The sequence below is a fragment of the Bos grunniens genome, chromosome 12 (genome assembly GCF_055505025.1).
Source record: "Bos grunniens cultivar Pamir isolate PY7600 chromosome 12, Bosgru_T2T1.0, whole genome shotgun sequence".
Taxonomy (NCBI): domain Eukaryota; kingdom Metazoa; phylum Chordata; class Mammalia; order Artiodactyla; family Bovidae; genus Bos; species Bos grunniens.
Window position 1 is genome coordinate 72688840 of NC_141176.1, and position 14424 is coordinate 72703263.

Genomic DNA, 14424 nt, shown 5'->3' on the forward strand with positions numbered 1-14424 from the left:
AACAAAATAGAAATCCCAGAGATAAATCCACGCACTTATGGACACCTTATCTTTGACAAAGGAGGCCAGAATATACAATGGAGAAAAGAAAATCTCTTTTACAAATGGTGCTGGAAAATCTGGTCAACTACTTGTAAAAGAAAGAAACTAGAACACTTTCTGGCACAATACACAAAAATAAACTCAAAATGGATTAAAGATCTAAATGTAAGACCAGAAACTATAAAACTCCTAGAGGAAAACATAGGCAAAACACTCTCCAACATAAATCACAGCTGGATCCTCTATGAGCCACCTCCCAGAGTATTGGAAATAAAAGCAAAAATAAACAAATAGGACCATGCTAAAGCTGAAACTCCAGTACTTTGGCCACCTTATGCAAAGAGTTGACTCATTGGAAAAGACTCTGATGCTGGGAGGGATTGGGGGCAGGAGGAAAAGGGGACAACAGAGAATGAGATGGCTGGATGGCATCACCAACTCAATGGACGTGAGTTTGAGTGAACTCCGGGAGTTGGTGATGGACAGGGAGGCCTGGTGTGCTGCGATTCATGGGGTCACGAGGAGTCGGACACGACTGAGCTACTGAACTGAACTGAACTGAACTGAAACTTTAAAGCTCCTGCACAACAAAGGAAACTATAAGCAAGGTGAAAAGACAGCCTTCAGAATCGGAGAAAATAATAGCAAATGAAGCAACTGACAAAGAATTAATCTCAAAAATATACAAGCAGCTCCTACAGCTCAGTTCCAGAAAAATAAATGACCCAATCAAAAATGGGCCAAAGAACTAAACATACATTTCTCCAAAGAAGGCATACAGATGGCTAACAAACACATGAAAAGATGCTCAACATCATTCATTATCAGAGAAATGCTCATCAAAACCACAATGAGGTACCATTTCATGCCAGTCAGAATGGCTGCTATCCAAAAGTCTATAAGCAATAAATGCTGGAGAGGGTGTGGAGAAAAGAGAACCCTCTTACACTGTTGGTGGGAATGCAAACTAGTACAGCCACTATGGAGAACAGTGTGGAGATTCCTTAAAAAGCTGGATATAGAACTGCTGTATGACCCAGCAATCCCGCTGCTGGACATACACACCGAGGAAACCAGAATTGAAAGAGACACGTGTACCCCAATGTTCATCACAACACTGTTTATAATAACCAGGACATGGAAGCAACCTAGATGTCCATCAGCAGATGAATGGATAAGAAAGCAGTGGTACATATACACAATGGAGTATTACTCACCCATTAAAAAAATACATTTGAATCAGTTCTACTGAGGTGGATGAAACTGGAGCCTATTATACAGAGTGAAGTAAGCCAGAAAGAAAAATATCAATACAGTATGCTAAAGTATATATATGGAATTTAGAAATATGGTAATGATAACCCTATATGCAAGACAGCAAAAGAGACACAGATGTATAGAACAGTCTTTTGGACTCTGTGGGAGAGGGCGAGGTGGGATGATTTGGGAAAATGGCATTGAAACATGTATATTATCATATGTGAAATGAATCACCAGTCCAGGTTCGATGCATGAGACAGGGTGCTTTGGGCTGGTGCACTGGGATGACTCAGAGGGATGGGATGTGGAAGGAGTTGGGAGGAGGTTTCAGGATGGGGAACACACGTACACCTGTGGCAGATTCATTTTAATGTACGGCAAAACCACTACAATATTGTAAAGTAATTAGCCTCCAATTAATATAAATAAATTTATATTTTAAAAAAAGAAAATAATAAGCCCAGCTGTAAGGGTTCTTTTTCTTCATTTCTGTTACACTGCTTTTCATCTCTAGCATTTACTCTTGGTTCTTTCTTAGAATCTCCATCTTTCTGCTTCTATTGCCCATCTATTTTTATATGCTGTATACTTTATCCACTAGAGCCCTTGCCATATTAATCATGTTATTGTCATTGTTGTTTAGTCTTTCCATAGTGTTTAACTCTTTTGCGACCCCATAGACTGTAACCTGCCAGGCTCCTCTCTCCATAGGATTTCTCAAGCAAGAATACTGGAGTGGATTGCCATTTTCTTCTCCAGGGGATCTTCCTGACCCAGGGATCAAACCCAGGTCTCTTGCATTGGCAGGCAGATTCTTTACCACTGAGACACCAGGGAAGCCATAGTTGCTTTTGAATCCTCATCTGATATTTCCAACACTGCTGACATGCCTCATTCTGATGATGCTTTGTCTCTTCAAAAACATTTTTCTTCTGCCTTTTGGTGTGCCTTGTAAATTTCTCTTGAAATTCAGACATGATGTCCTGGATTAAAGGCACTGCTGTAAGAGGGCTTTAGTAATGATGAGGTGAGGTGTGAAGGCAGGCAGATTCCCATGATTAGGTCTCGGCCCCTCAGTGAGCATCTTCCTCTGGACTGTGAATCACACAATTGTTTCTAATTTTTCTCTCTCCTACTCCATCCCTTATGTTGGATATAATGGCCTGAGCCAGCTGGAGCTGTGTATTTTCCTTCTCCTAGGTCATTTGGGTTCAGTTAATATGCAGATGATGATTGCAGCCATGAAATTAAAAGACGCTTACTCCTTGGAAGGAAAGTTATGACCAACCTAGATAGCATATTCAAAAGCAAAGATATTACTTTGCCAACAAAGGTTCGTCTAGTCAAGGCTATGGTTTTTCCTGTGGTCATGTATGGATGTGAGAGTTGGACTGTGAAGAAAGCTGAGTGTTGAAGAATTGGTTCTTCTGAACTGTGGTACTGGAGAAGACTCTTGAGAGTCCCTTGGACTGCAAGGAGATCCAACCAGTCCATTCTAAAGGGGATCAGTCCTCGGTGTTCATTGGAAGGACTGATGCTGAGGCTGAAACTCCAGTACTTTGGCCACCTCATGCGAAGAGTTGACTCACTGGAAAAGACCCTGATGCTGGGAGGGATTGAGGGCAGGAGGAGAAGGGGATGACAGAAGATGAGATGGCTGGATGGCATCACCAACTCGATGCACATGAGTTTGGTTGAACTCTGGAAGTTAGTGATGGACAGGGAGGCCTGGTGTGCTGTGATTCATGGGGTCGCAAAGAGTCAGACACAACTGAACGACTGAACTGAACTGAATATGCTAGAGGGTTAGACTCGAGTACTAGTTTTCCTCTAGGGGAGGCCTTCTTAAGAGGACTTCTTTTTTTTTTTTTTTTTTTTTTTTTTAATTTTATGAGTAGATTTAATTTAACCCAATTATTCAAATATTATAATGTCAACATATAATCAATATACAAAATTGAGATTTTGCATTCCTTTTCTTTCACACCAAGCCTTCGCGATCCGGTGTGTAATTTGTACTTTGAGCGCATCTCCAGTTGCAAGAGTCACATTTCAAGAGGACTTCTTAAGAGGATGTTCTTATCTATTTCAAATTGGCTATTCCCTCATTGCCCCACTCCCAGCAGGAAGGCTGAGGGGATTTTCCATGGTATTTCCTGTAGGATCCTGGTGAAGTTCCTGGAGGTAAACCTCACAATATTGTGAGTCCCTGCACGACTGCATCCCCCCAGAGTTTTTACTCTCAGATTGTTCACATTGAGCCTCCAGCAGTCTGTCAGTTATGGCTCTGGTTTTCTCCCCAAGCTCAGGTTCCCATAGTGGTTTTCACCATGAGGAAGCCTCAACTTCCTCTGTTCACCTGTGAGCCTCGCCAGTCTTGTCGGTGGCAGTTTGTCTCCACTTACAGATGCAAGAGGAGGTCTCCTTTTCCTTTTTTTTTTTTTCTCCCAGGTTTACAGAAGACTGACTCCCTGGTTTTGGCTAAGTTTCTCCTCCGAGCAGCCTTCTTGACTACCCAATTTTAATCAGGGCTTGCCAGCCATCTCCAGCCACTCTCACTTCCTATTCTTCATATTCCTCATCAACTTGGTGTTATCTTGTTTATCCATTTAGTTTTTTACCATCTATCTCCCACTACTTCAATGTAAACACCATGAGAAGATAAACCTTACATATCTTGTGGCCATTGATTCTCATTTCTTTGAAGGGTATATGTATGGTAGACATTCAAAAGCACTTGTTTAAAAATAATTTATAAGTTGTTTAATCATGTTGCTATTGCTAAACTTAGAAGTTAGGATATTTCTAAATGCTATTACAATTTAATAATAACCACTGCTCTGAGGAACATTTGTATATAAATAAAGTTGTACATAAATAGTTTTCTATAAATGAATTTTTTTTTTTGCCTTCATTATCTTATAAGTAAAACTCCTATTTAGTCAAAGAAGATGAACATTTTTAAAGCTCTTAATAAATATTTCAGATTATATTCTGAAAAGGCTTTTCTAATTTATAGTTTACCAATAATAGATTACAGTGCCTAGCACACTTTTCATTAGCATGGGGTATTCTGGTTTTTAAAGAGTGTTGCTAATTTTACAGGTGAGAATGAATACATTCATATCTTTATATTATTTTTTTATTTGTATTATTTTGCTGTAATTTTCTTTTTACCTATTCTTTTTCTAGATTATGAGCCTAATGAAAGCAGGGTTTTCATCTTTTTTAGGTGTATTCTTTTCTGAGCACACCCTTATTAACTCTTAGCAGTTTCTGGACAACTTATCTCAGTAATGGACTAGTTTTCCAAAAGGCTGAAGCAAAATAACTGAAGCTCCCAGTATTATTATAATATCTTAATGTTATTGCTTAGTCACTTAGTCATCCTCTTTTGCAACCTCGTGGACAGTAGCCTGCCAGGCCCCTCTATCCATGGGATTTCCCAGGCAAGTATACTGGAGTGGGTTGCCATTTCCTTCTCCAGGGTATCTTCCTGATCCAGGGATCAAACCCGGGTCTCCTGATTGGCAAGCGGGTTCTTTATCACTGAGCCCCCAGGGAAGCCATTGGCCCAAATTGAGAAGATTTGCTTAATTTTTTACATCAGGGCTCTATATGATAGAGAAATAATGCAAATATGACTGAGGGCCAGTGGAAAGTGACATGGGAACTCATCACTAATAACAAAGTTCTGAAATGTGAGTGTGACTTCTTTCCATGAAATGGCAACCCACTCCAGTGTTCTTGCCTGGAGAATCCCAGGGACGGGAGCCTGGTGGGCTGCTGTCTATGGGGTCGCACAGAGTGGAACACAACTAAAGCAAAGCAGCAGCAGCAGCAGCAAGATTTGTATACTAACATGATTCTTACTTATTTGCTTTCTTGAGTGGGAGAGAAATTTTTGGTGCTAAAGCCTTTCCACTGGTTACAGCAGTACTGTCCATAGAAATATATAGTTACCCACATCTATAAATATGAATTTGTAGTAGCCATGTGAAAAAGTTAATAGGGAAAAATATTAATTAGTAAGACATTTTTAAACCAATGTGTCAAAAATACTCTATCAACATGTAATAAATGTAAAAAAATCTTTGAGACAAGAGTTTTATGCTATCTTTGAAATCTGTGGTGTATTGTACAGTTAAAGCACACGTCAATTTGGATCAGATACATTTAAAGTTCTCAAAATCAACATGTGAATAGTGCTACTGTATTTAGAAACCCAGGGTTTATAATATTAATATGGATTTTCATGGGCCAAGGGAGTCAATGTGTTTTCAATAATTGGGAGAATGTTCCTCATAGGTTTCATAGTTTGGGTTCCCCAGTAGCAGACCTTGAGGCAAACATTTGAGTGAAATTGGTTTATTTTAGAAGGGATCCTAGGAAAACACATGTAGGGAGTGAAGTGAGACAAAAATAGGAAGGAAACCAATAAAAAGTGTGTTATCAAGAAAGTTACTGCTTTTGCAACTGGGCTCCTTCTCTCGGAGTCACCTTGGGAGACAGAATTATTCCAACTCACAGGCAAGGGCACTGGGTCATTTATCTACCGATTCCTCATCCATCAGTGGTTAAGGGTTGAATCCAAGGTTTTTGGCTTGCTTTTCATATGGCCCCAGTATGCTTCCATAGCTAGAAAGAGGCCCTAAGCGGAGAGTTGATGATAAGCCGTGAACTCCCTAGTCCTGGACAAGAGTCAGAGGACACGAGCTGGAAAGTGACAGCTTCTGCTCCAGCAGGTCACACCGTCCAAGTGAGAGGGCAACAGGCAGAAAGGCCAGGGTTCTCCAAACGGAGGAAATAGCCTGCAAGTGTCAGACATTTTTATCTCTCTTAAGCGGCAGGAGGAAACAAACTAGCAATATTTTTTTCCTTCTCTATACAAATTTAAAGGGAGGTTTCTCTTAAAATACTGTGTGGCCATAATGACACCTGGTTCCGCCTGAAGTTAGCTATTCTTGAGCCTAGAGATAACCAATGCCTTTTTCTTATGGAAATGTTTGTCTTAAGCTATGCTAATGTACTATGCCTTTACCCCAAACTCTGTCTCCAAGTTGGTTCCACCTCTTGGCCCAGAACCTACTTGACAAACCAGTATGGATATTGTTCTCTTAATCTATGTAAATGAGACTATTTGTATGGTGATCTGTCCTTCAAGATTCAAGTTAATCATTTTATGGCCCAGGATAAACCATTTGGCGCCAAGACTATCCCAAAATGCATCTTATGGGTGAGGGGCCTGGTGCCATTCTGAATTTTAAGACATTCCTTTCTTTCATTAACAGACTGCTAGTGACTTCATAACATCCAGCTAAAGACTAGCAGGCGGTACTCTTTCTACCCCCTTCTGATGCCTATGTCAGAAGCTTTCTCTATCTCCTTTATACTTCAATAAAACTTTATTACACAAAAGCTCTGAGCGATCAAGCCTCGTCTCTGGCCCCGGATTGAATTCTTCTCCTCCGGGGGCCAAGAATCCCTGTGTATTTGCGTGATTCAACAACAACCTTTCATCTTGGGGGCTCGTCCGGGATCCTTCAGGACAAGGTAAGGATGCTTGGAGCTTTAGTTCTTTGTTCTCTTAGCGAACACGTTTTCTGCCATGCTTTACTAACTCTACGGTGTGCTTGTGTGAATGAGTGGCATGCCCTGCGTGAAGCAAGTAAGGGGCCCTGCTCTGCGGTTCCAAGGTGATCTCATACGGCTTATGGCAGAAACCTGTCGGGGTGTTATACCAACCTGCCAATGCCAAGAGGCAGCCAATGTCTCCTTCGGGAACCGACCAGAAATGGGCAAAGCGTGTAGACCGAACTGCCCTTTCTTGGTCAAACTTTTCGGTCTCTTTGACCATTTCATAAATCCTTGGGAATTAGAAGTACTAACCTAATCTATCGGATCATAGACTTTCAAGGGACTTGTGATCTATACTGTTATTGTGTACTGTGGCTTAGGTCCCAAACTTGGATTGGTAGTCAAGAAAGTGTCTAGCCTCACTAGGAATCAAAAGTTGGGAAGCTAGATGGAGCTCTAGCTCCCAGAACATCTCTGAGGTTAAAGGTTACTCAGATTGGGACTGCAATGGGTTTTTTTTCTTTGGTAACACCGGCTCTTAGTGGATCAGAGGAGGCTGTTATACTGGTGTGGTGATGCTTGGAAAGAACATCTCAGTTTTATGTTCGTGTCAGTCTTATTGTGGTCAGGAAATACTCAGGGTCGTGCACAGGCACTCAGGTGATGAATGTTTCCCCCGGTAGTCTTAGCTTGGGAGGCATTCCGGAAGGTTACTCTGATTCACCCCGGCTGACATCAGAGGCAAGCAAGGTTAAGGGTGAAGAGCTGGACATCAAGTAAGGATGCTATCAAGTCTACCCCTGGTACATCCCCACCCCATCTCGGTGGTAGAACCGGGGGGGGGGGGGGGGGGGGACGAGTACGGTGCCTGCGTCGGTAAGGGACAGACTAAGTCTGACCAGGAAGGAAAAGCTTTTGGTGTAACGTCTATTTACACCCCCATCTAGAGCAGGGAGGGACGCCTCTGGTAGAAAAAATGGCGCTGGTCACTTTTTTTCTCTCTTACAGATGGGAGCTAACAATTCCAGCCTCACTCCTTTGAACTGTATCCTGAAAAACTGGGATAGATTTGATCCCCAGGGCTTAAAGAAGACACACCTGGTCTTCCTATGTGATACTGCATGGCCACGGTATCCATTGGAGGATGGCAAATGGTGGCCAGTTGGAGGGTCTCTTAAGTATAATACTGTTCTACAATTAGACCGGTTCTGTAACGAACAAGGGAAATGGGTAGAAGTAGCATATGTGTTGCCCTTTTTCTCTCTGCGAAATATGCCAGACTTATGTCCTAAGGGTATAGATTTGGGCGTGAAACCTTCAGTTCCCTCCTGTTCTCTTACTTTGCCCCCATACCTGGGACTCAAAACTGGGATTCAAACTGCCCACATGGAGGTCCAAACAACTCCTGTCTCAGTACAACCTCAGACTACTCTGGTTTCAGTAGAAACTCAGACCATCGAAGTAAGCGATGAGATGGAGGACAGGAGACAAAGAGAAGAGGAGAAACAGGTTTCTCCAATCTATCCCTGGGATCATATGCGCAGAGCAGCCAGAGAGACTGAGGAACAGCCACACAAGCTGTTGCCTCTTTATGAAACACCCACCAGGAGAAATAATCAGTCTGTGAGAGTTAATAAACCTTTTTCTTTTCAAGAAATACAAAGAATCAAGGAGGATCTGGGAGACTATTTAGAGGACCCAGAAAAATATATTAGAGCTTTTAAAGGTGTTACTCTGCTTTATGACCTCACTTGGAAGGATGTGATGTATATCGTGGGACAAATGCTGACTCCTGAGTCAAAGACTCGAGTTTTGGGAAAAGCGGTTGCTTATGGAGATGAGTGGCTTGGTAATGAATCAGTAGGGAAGAGGAAGAATGAGATAGCGGCCCTCCCCACTGGGAATCAGGCGGTCCCAACTATAGAACCAGACTGGGACTACAACACAGCTAAAGGAAGATGGGATCAGAGTCATTTTGTTAGATGTATTCTTGAGGGACTTAGGCAGGCGCGTTCTAAGCCTTTAAACTATAGCAAATTGGCAGATATAGAACAGGAGGAGAAAGAAGTTCCTGGTAAATTCCTAGATAGACTGAGAGAAGGCCTTTGCAGATTCACTGAGATTGATCCCGAAAGTGAAGAGGGAAAAGTGATCTTAAAGGATAGATTTCTCACTCATTTGGCTCCAGATATCCGCCGTAAGCTACTAAAACAGGCGTATGGACCAAATCAGTCTTTTGATACTCTGTTACAACTGGCTCAGACAGTCTATTATGGTAGGGAATATGAGGAAAAGAAAGAAAGGCAAAAAAAGACAAAGGAAAAGGCGGAAGCCTTCACCATGGCTATGAAAAACGTTCTTAAACAGCCTGAGAAAAATGCCCAGAGGGGCCCAGGTGAAAAGGGATGGGCTTGCTACTACTGTGGAAAGGAGGGGCACCTCAAGCGGGATTGCCCTCAGGCATCTAAGCCGCCCTCGGCTCCATGTCCGGTCTGCAAAGGACCACACTGGAAGAGATACTGCCCCCAGAGGCGTAGGTCTCCCGGGTCGGACTCTCAAGACAATCAGGACTGAAGGTGCCCGGGGGTGACCACACAAGCTCCCGTCCTAATTACACCTGAGGAACCCCGGGTATTAATAATTGTGGGGGGCCAATCCGTTGATTTCCTTTTAGATACTGGGGCAACTTATTCTGTGCTTACTGAAGCCCCTGGCCCACTTTCTTCCCGATCCGCTTCCATAATGGGACTGTCTGGACGAGCCAAAAGGTATTATTTCGGTTATTCTTTATCTTGCAACTGGGATTCTGTGCTGTTTTCACACGAGTTTCTGATTGTTCCAGAATCTCCCTTACCCCTTTTGGGAAGGGATATACTGAGCAAGGTCCATGCCTCTGTTTTCATGAATATGGAGCCTTCCCTTTCTCTCGCTTTAGTTGAACAAAATGTAAATCCTAGAGTATGGGTCGAGCACAAAATGCTATTCCTGTAATTGTTAAGCTCAAAGACCCACACGTATTTCCACATAAGAAGCAGTATCCACTGAAATCTGAAGTTAAGGAAGGGTTAAAACCCATCATCGAAAATTTAAAGGAGCAGGGACTATTAATTCCCTGTAACAGTCCTTGCAACACTCCTATTTTGGGTATAAAGAAATCGAATGGTAAATGGAGACTAGTTCAAGATTTATGAATAATAAATGAGGCTGTAGTTCCTTTACACCCCGTGGTGCCTAATCCTTATACTCTATTATCTGAAATTCCTGAACGGGCCAAATATTTCTCAGTAATTGATTTAAAGGATGCCTTCTATTCAGTGCCTTTGGCGGAAGAAAGTCAATTCCTATTTGCCTTTGAAGACCCTATGCAGCCAGCTTCTCAGTTAACCTGGACAGTTTTGCCCCAGGGATTTCGTGACAGTCCTCACTTATTCGGACAGTTTGTCACGGGATCTACAAAACTTTAATAGCTCTGAAGCAGTGGTGTTACAATATGTAGATGATATTTTGCTCTGTGCTGAGACAGAGGAAGCTAGTTCACGAGCCTCAGAAGATTTCTTAAACTTTCTGGCAGACTGTGGTTACAAGGCATCAAGAGAAAAGGCTCAGCTTTGTCAACAATCGGTTAGATATCTGGGCCTAATCATATCAGAAGGGATTAGGGCCATAGGCCCTGAGAGAATTAAACCTATACTAAATCACCCCCTACCTATGACTTTAAGACAATTGAGAGGATTTTTGGGAATCACAGGTTACTGTCACATTTGGATTCCAGGTTACAGGGAACTTGCCCAGCCTTTATATAAACTTATAGCTGAAACTCAGCAGGCCCAAACCGACAAACTGGTTTGGTCTCCAGAAACTCAAAAGTCTTTTAAGGTTCTTCAGACTGCTCTCCTGCAAGCTCCAGCTCTGAGCTTGCCCACAGGGTCAGAATTTAATTTGTTTGTCACTGAAAGAAAAGGTGTGGCATTGGGAGTTTTGACACAATCCCGAGGGCCTCACCACCAACCTATTGCTTATCTAAGCAGAGAATTAGATGTAGTCTCATGTGTGTGGCCCCACTGCCTAAGAGTAATTGGAGCAGTGGCTTTATTAGCACCTGAAGCTTTAAAAATAATTAATGGACGAAACCTTACTGTTCTGACTTCTCATGATGTGAGTGGAATCTTAAATTCTAAGGTTAATATTTGGATGACAGACGGTAGGCTTCTTAAGTATCAGTCATTGTTGTTAGAAGGACCAGTAACTAAGCTTAAAGTTTGTGGAAATTTAAATCCTGCCACTTTTCCTTCCTGAGAAGGAAAATGAAACACCTGATCACGATTGTTCTCAATTCCTAACTTTGAACTATGCAGCTCAGGAGGATCTAACGGATACCCCATTAGACAATCCTGACATGGAAATATTTACAGATGGCAGTTCTTTTGTTCAGGATGGAAAGCGTAAAGCAGGTTACGCCATGGTGACTGCTGAACAGGTTTTGGAAGCAAAATCTCTCCCCCAGGGAACCAGTGCTCAGTTAGCGGAGCTTGTGGCCCTGACCCGAGCTCTAGAGTTAAGCAAAGGGCAGCGGGTAAATATCTACACAGATTCTAAGTATGCTTATTTGACTTTACATGCTCATGCTGCAATATGGAAAGAGAGACACTTTAAAACAGCAACAGGAGAACCTATTAAGCATTTCAGAGAGATCGAGAGACTTTTAACTGCTATATATTGTCCTAAAGAAGTAGCTGTTATGCACTGCAAAGGGCACAGCAGGGATGGGAGTAAAATAGCTGAAGGTAATCATCTGGCTGACTGTCAAGCTAGGAAAGTGGCACTTTACGAAACCCCTTCACTACAGACGCCTTTGATCTGGACAGGTCCTGAGGAACAGAAAAGACCACAATATACTGAGGAAGAATTAGAAAGATATGAGAAACGAGGAGCAAAGATTACTGATAAAGGATGGTTACAGTCTGAGGATGGACGATTAATAATTCCTGAAAATGCTCAGTGGAAAATTCTTAAGGGTTTACATCAGAGTTTTCATTTGGGTGCCGAGAGTACTTACCAAATGGTTTCTCGTTTGTTTGAAGGTAAAAATGTAATGAAAACTTTAAAGAATATTATCAAAAGGTGTGAGATTTGTCAAACAAATAACCCAAAGACTGAAAAGCTAGCAAAATCTGGATTACAACGAAGTGGGAAGTATCCTGGAGAGGATTGGGAAATTGATTTTACTCATATGCCAAAAGCTAATGGATATTCTTGCTTACAAGTTTGGGTAGATACCTTTACTGGATGGATTGAGGCTTTTCCCTGTTGTAGTGAACAGGCTAAGGAGGTTATAAAGATTTTAATCCATGAAATTATCCCCAGGTTTGGGCTGCCACGGAGCCTTCAGAGTGACAATGGTTCCGCCTTTAAAGCTGCTGTAACTCAGGGGGTATCTAAAGCTCTAGGAGTAGAATATCACTTACACTGTTCCTGGAGACCCGAATCCCCCGGAAAAGTTGAAAAAGCTAATGACATTATTAAAAGACATCTGCGCAAATTAACTCAAGAGACGCAGGACAAATGGATTAAAGTCCTACCCATAGCTTTAATGAGGGCTCGAACTACCCCCCAAAAGAAGGGACTGTCCCCTTTGAATGTATTTATGGAAGGCCTTTCTTACGCACAGACATTGTTATAGACCCTGAAGCCTTGGAATTAACTAATTATTTAACTCAGCTCTCAGCTTTTCAACAGGCATTAACAGAACTCCGGGAGACGACTTCTGACCCAGCCGCCGAGACAAGCAAACCTCTATTTGAGCCAGGAACCGAGGTCCTCATAAAAACATTGGGATCTGGGGGCCCATCCCTCGAGCCTCTCTGGGAAGGTCCTTACCAGGTTATTCTTTCTTCTCCCACAGCTGTCAAAGTGCCAGGAATTGATTCGTGGGTACATCATACTCGAGTTAAGAGGTGGCACCCTGACCAAAATTAAGTGACTTCATTTTATGTCTTTACTTTCTATGCTCTGACTTTGTACCTTTTAGATGGGCCTGATAACCTATGTGAGCTTACTTCTGCTGACTCCAAATGTCCTGAGTCTGCCGTTGGATCCTCAAGACAATGTCTTCCTGTCCTGGGCTCACTCTTATGCTGCATTCCACAATCGGTCTAACTGCTGGGTCTGCGGAGCGCTCCCCTCTTCGTCAGTGGAAGGCTTCCCGTGGTGGACATCCCCACTTCAAGGAAAAGACTTTCTCCAAGTCTGCGAATACCTTTGACAACAATCACATGTGATGCCTCTTCTTCATCTGATGACATCTACCAACCCTAAAATGGACTGGTGCAACACTTTGTACTCTAACTATGGACATAATGTGACTTTTAATTTTGATTATACATTGTCTCGGTTCAATGACTATTTTGCTACATATAAGGTAAATAGGTCTAGATCTAATGGTTTTTTACCTGACGTTTATCAAATATGGGATGAGGTTACATGGCTAACTCCTGAAAAAGGACGTTTAATATCTACTGCCTCTATATGCTGGGAACAAACAGAGCCGTCCCCAAAAGTTAGCCAACAACTTAATTACAATGATTGGAAACAAGTGGGATATTTGTCTCAGGAAACATGCAATGTAATCATTCCCGTGTTTTCCAATCCCAGTTCAGGTTCTCCCTTTGTCTGGCCAGGCACGAATTGGGACTGGATATCTCAGTCGCGCTGGCTTGCTCCAAACGGGACTTATTGGATATGTGGCTCTTACCTATGGGCATGGCTTCCCCCTGGTTGGATAGGGAGATGCACCCTGGGTCTAGCCTTTACTCATGGCTTTATATTTTCAGAGCTTCCAGGAAAGCCTGCTAATTTACCCCACCTTAAAACTCGGTGGGCAAGGTCTGTATTTTATTGATATGATTATTTGGCTGCAGCGTTTGTTCCCTCTTTGGGAACTACAGATGTTATGTTACGAGTGGATGCTTTGACTAATTTTACTCAACAGGCATTACAAGATTCTCAAAAGGCTATTTCAGCTCTTAATGCTGAACAAGCACAAACTAGAAAGGTGGTTTTACAAAACAGATTGGCCTTAGATATTCTGACAGCTGCACAAGGAGGAACTTGTGCCATTATTCATACCCAGTGCTGTACATATATACCTGATATGAGCACGAATGTTACTCATTTTACTAACCACATGGACAAGATGATTGGGGCCATGGATACTCCTGAAGCCTCAATTGCTTCACTTTGGGAAACGTTAACTAGTTCCCCATGGTGGACAACTATCTTAATTACAATAATTCTGGTTGTTTTGTTCTTGCTGTTTGCTCCCTGCATCTGTAATTGTATAACTGGATTTGTTTCTAGCCACATGAAAGCTTTTAAGTTACAAATGGTTGCTCAAACTCCTGCTACTGCTGTAGCTTCCTCCAGCTACTATTTGGGGCCCCTGGATCAGATATCCTCAATATGAGGATTAGGAGAATATGTTGCCTCACCAATTTAGGGACAACGCCCCTTGTCAGCTCAGAAGTAGTTATGGAATGAGAACGATGC

The 14424-nt window shown here is 42.3% G+C and overlaps 1 long non-coding RNA gene across 2 annotated transcripts; it reads left to right on the forward strand.

Annotated features, from left to right (window-relative positions):
• Positions 1–6630: 6630 nt before the first annotated feature.
• On the forward strand, positions 6631–13319 carry LOC147361889 (uncharacterized). 2 transcript variants are annotated; one of them, XR_015137696.1, is made up of 2 exons: positions 6631–6855; positions 12782–13319. It is a non-coding gene; the product is annotated as an uncharacterized LOC147361889 (long non-coding RNA). The 2 variants fall into 2 exon arrangements; XR_015137695.1 differs by having other exon boundaries at positions 12908–13319.
• Positions 13320–14424: the final 1105 nt, after the last annotated feature.